Raw genomic sequence first — 5,237 nt, 5'->3', positions numbered from 1 at the left:
TGCATGCACTGGGCACTTCTATATGTGCCTATTACTGTGCAGCAATAATCTTATTGCTGCTGGGTGCAAAACTGCATATGCGCCCAGGATCCTAGCCCAGGATCCTAGCCAGGGCGGAGCAGCCCTGACTGGCAGAGGGTCCCAGGGGTCAGCCTGCCAGCCTGCGACTACTCCCTTGGCTCAATGTACTGCAGAAGGACTGGCTGGGTCATGAGGGAACTTCATTGTTGAGCTAGCCAGCAGGCAGCCCCCACACTGAAGCACCCTTGTGCCCCAGCTACCCCCCAGTATCTATACGTGCACTACTGTTGAGTTTTTTTTTTACTTCAATTTTTTTTTTTTACCCTGTATTTACAAATCCTATCCTGTTGTGGAGTAAATATGTTTACTGTGCAGCTAATTAGTCGACTGCTCAGTAAATATCTCTTGTAGACAAACCCACTGAGTAGGAAACTAATCTCTCAATTCTGTGAGGGCATTGGTATTGGGTCTGAGAATCTTTAACTTCCTTATTAATGGTCTAGAAAGATTAATGAAATTTCTACCATAATTAAATGAGGAGGAATGAGCCAAACACAGTGAGGACAGAGGAATACAAAGGATAACAAAAAAAGATAAGAAATTTGGATAGGAAATGACAAAACTGGATTAATCCTGGGCAGGGTTGGCAACACTTTGGAGAGAGGGGCTGCTTTTACTGAGTTTAGCTCCAAGCATGGGTTGCTTCAAATCTGGCCTCCAATGCCAGAGCCAGAGCTGTGCACTCACTAGTCCAGCTTCCCCCGCTACTTCCTAGGCTAATGCATATTAAGTTTAGGCATGTGTAAAAGCATGTGTAGACACACTTCCTGAATACCACTGACACTGCTTCTTTTTGCTGCCAAAATGTCACAGAGATTTCTGGCTCCACTGCCCAGATAAAATAGGTGTGCTGACTCCTGACTTGGAAAAACTCCAGATGAATACATACACATACACATACTCAACAGAGGAAGTAAAAGGGAAAAGTTTAGCCGTGATAATAGGGAATTAGACTGATAATGAGACCTGAGATGGCATTAGAAGAGTGGAGTTTTGGTTTTCATGTACAATGGCATCATTTGACATTAAATGTAGTTTACTCATTGATGTCTGATGATGAAGCCCATTATCAACAAGAAGATGAATTGATTGTAGCTGGGTGCATCTTCACTTGCAATTAATGTGACTGAATAAACTCCAGTGCAATTTGAGCAGGAGTAAACTAATCCTCATGTCACCAACTACACGTGCTTTTAAGTGCAGTAACTCCACTGTTGGATAGTACTTGTATCTAACAGGACTAGCTGATGGTGCAATAAATTAATCTACATCATCCTATTGCTGCACACACGTAGATTGTGGTACTTTACTGTGCAGCAAATGTAGATATGCCCACAGAGTGCATCTATATGAGACACTATGCCACTATAGCAACAAGCTACAGCAACGTGGCTCATTGCTATGGCTAAGTAGCCTCGGTGGACACTAACCATGATGCTGCTGCTACTGTGCAGTACTAACTGCTAATGAGCTAAAACTAAAACAAGCTAAAATTAAAGCGAGTACTAAATGACTGTTCAGTACCAACTGCACAGTCAGGGGCATGTGTAGACATGCCCGCTGAATACTATTTTCATTGCTCTTTGAAGTGGGCATATTGAGGTTTTTTTTCTGTTTTGGGGAATCTAGTGGGGTTTCAGAGTGTGCAGTTCATTTTCTACAGTGTGCTAGCACACTGTACTAGTACCCTAACTTACTATTTAGCATGTGTTAGGTCACCCCACTAGTGACTGGTCCATAGAGAATATGAATTTACTATAGCTATATGGTAAAGGAGTTAATAGTGTGTCGAAAGTTGTTAAAGCTTCTATAGATGTAGGTCTTGGGTTCAGTTCCTGATGACAGTCCATTTGGCAGTCGTTGCACATCGTCACAATTCTAGCAAAAGTGACCTCTGTGTGATATGCAGTACAAATTCTTTTTTAACCATTGTGAATAAACAATGTTTGATGCTAATTAGAATACTCTATGGACATGGGTGTACTTCTGAAAACTACTTGAAGTGATGTGCATGTATAGCAGAAAAAAGAGCAATCCTGAAGTTTTTATAATACACATTTCTCCCTCATGTGTCTTGTTTCTTTATCGAGACATATGGTGGAATTAGCCATGAGGCTGGGCTTTCTCTGCACGTCATGGACATTCCGTGGTTAAGCTTGGATTCCATTCTAATTATTAAGCATTGGTTTTGTCACAAGCAGCCAAGAGGCATCATTTACTGTTGGGAAGAGGCTAGTGGGGAGGGAGAGAGGTGTTTTGAGTAACTGAAAGAATATCATTGACAAGTGAATGACCAGCAATTTACACAAAATTATTTGCCTCTTAAATGCTCCACAAACAGCAGGCAGAAGTCTGCATGAATTCTGGCAATGCTGGTGGGTATGATAAATTGATACAGGTTATAAGCTGGGCCAACTTGTTTGTAGAAAAGCACAAGCCAACCCACAGAAGAGCTGCTTTGAATTTTGGATACTGAACAAAGTTTTCCTTTCCAGTAGCGCTCATATTTTTTATTCCCCCAACCTCTCCCTTAAACTTCCTCCTTTATTTTATATTATTTTACTTTTTTTCTCTTAATTTGCTTCTTTCCCACTTTACATTCTTAGATCCTTGACAGCTCAAATATGACTGGGATGTTGTCCAGGCTTCTGGCATGTAATGCCAGATTTCATTGGCCTTGATCTGGTTACAAAGCTGGTACAGGGCATGGCATTTTTCTGAACAGCCAGTGGTGAGGGGAATGTCAGTCTTGAAAATCAGCAGGCACTGCATATGATAGGCCTGATGTGATAGAAAGAAAGAAATTCGGGCCTATTTGGCTAGGAAAACCTGGAAATTCAGTGTATGTGAAACCATTTTCACAACATACTTCTGAAGAGAGAGAATTGCAATTAATGTGGGGTGCATGAGCCCCTTTTTACTGACAGCTGCGACCAACATTTTATATCAGAGTACTGTTTAGATAGCCCATTCAGATGGAATATTTGTTGTGCTAGGAACAGCACAAAAATGGAGCCTGTGACCTAAGGACTGTACATTTTAAATAGACAAAACAAAAAGTATTTGTGTGTTGGTGGAAGGTGGTGTTATCTTGCTACCATGAAAAATGAATCGCAAATGAAATGACTTACCTGACAATATGCAATATGTCCTTTAACCCCAAACGATCCCTCCTTTCTGTTCTATACCTTCTCCAACTCGCATCACCATAAATAGCTGAGTTCATTAAATTACATGACTAACATGTCATATGCAGCATATTCTCTCATCCTGTCTGCAGCAGAGTTGTGAAAGTGATGCAGTGTTTTCTTTTGATTGCATTTGCATTTGTAGTTGTATGTCTCGTTATATAGCATTGTACCTGTAGGTGCAAAATCATGCCCACAAAATACTGGTGATATCTTTAAAAACACCAAAACAAAGCAAGTTGGGCCTTATACTGTAGGGTTATAACAAAGCAATGGCTATCTATTGTGAATTTGTTTGGGATAGCAAGAAGGCTAAGATCCTTTGGAATCTGGCCCTCCCCTTCTTTTTCAGCTTACATTTGCTATTCATATGCTTCCAGCTAATTCCTATTTCTCTTCTTGATTCCACCAGGGTATGCCAGTTTTCCTTTCTTGTTCACAATTGTCCTACACAGTAGACAGATGTAAGTGCATGCTTTAGTGATTTCCTACATCAGAATCTGAACCTAGCTCTGTTGAATATGTTGTTTCACATGTGCATAACTTTAAGCAGGTGCTCAGGTCCCATTAACAACCATTTCTTAGCAAGATTTGAAGGAATGGGCATTCAGGTGGATAGCTGGAATGTCTAGAGCTGTTGTAGGTAACAATAAAAAACTATTTTAGATCAGTTTTAAAGCTTAATGCTTCAGGGGTGTAGCCAGGCTCCAGCTATTGAAGTAAGGATGAAACCCAGGATTATCCCCTAATCTGCTTGTTGTGGATCCCCTTACCTCTGCTTTTGAAACAGCTGATGCTGATACTGTCTGCTGCCTACTCTGTGACAAGATGGTGGACTAGTTGTAACATTAATTTGTTCACATATGGCTATTCCCGTAAGATGTTTTCTTTATGAACTGGATCCATGGTAACCACTATGAGCTTCACAAAGTTCCACCTTTTCTCCAGAATCTCTTATCCCAATCACAATGTCTTGAATATCACCACTTTCCTTGTGTTTTATGTTTCTTCCTATATATGTGCTTTCTTTTGCAAATACACAGTTTCTTCATCCCCAGTGGTTCGTGGGGAAGATATGTGGGTTCAGAAAAAAGGCAGTGTATGTGTTAACTATTAAAAAGTATCAGGGTGCCTAGGATGATTTTATATTGGAAGGAAGCCAGCTGGCCCATTAAAAAATATGTTTTTGTTATATCAAGAAAGTTATGTTTTGTTTTAGCAAATTTGTACTGTATAATCAAATTTGACAAAGCTTGAGCAGGAATCAAGGTTTAATCTAGTGATGCTCAACCTTTTCCCCGATGGGTCAGATAGGCAGTGCCTGGTCTGTCTGCAGGCCAGATTCACCTGGTGTACCTGATCTGGCACCTGGAGTAGGCATGGCAGGTGGTGAAGGGCAGCTTGGCCCCAATCTAACCCTGTGGGACAAGAGGAAGTGTCCTGGCTGTGTGGGAAGGTAAGAAGGCATGGCTCGGCTCTAACCAACTGCATGGGGCTTGAGGCTTGGGAATCTAGCAGGGGAAGGGAAGGGTGGCCCTATTCATTGTCACCATTCCCCCACTTCCAAGGTTCCTGATCTATGGGAAGCCACTTCCTGGGGCAGATGCAATGGATCTGTGGGCTGCATTTAGGCACCCCTGGTTGAGCACCCCTGGTTTAGTCAAATAAAATCTGGATTGGGAGTCAGGAACTCCCAGCTTCTAATTTTACTTCTGTCAAATAACTCAACACGTAGCTTTGGGCAAGTTGTTTATCTTCTCTGTGCCTCAGTATTTCCATCTCTAAATAGAGATTGGAAATAGAGATTGGAAATGTTTCTCTAGCTCCTACTAGATTCATAGATTCATAGATGTTAGGATCGGAAGGGACCTCAATAGATCATCGAGTCTGACCCCCTGCATAAGAAGGAAAGAGTGCTGGGTCTAGATGACCCCAGCTAGATACTCGTCTAACCTCCTCTTGAAGACC

Source organism: Alligator mississippiensis, chromosome 9 (genome assembly GCF_030867095.1).
Source record: "Alligator mississippiensis isolate rAllMis1 chromosome 9, rAllMis1, whole genome shotgun sequence".
Lineage (NCBI taxonomy): Eukaryota > Metazoa > Chordata > Crocodylia > Alligatoridae > Alligator > Alligator mississippiensis.
Note: the sequence above shows the minus strand (reverse complement) of the source record.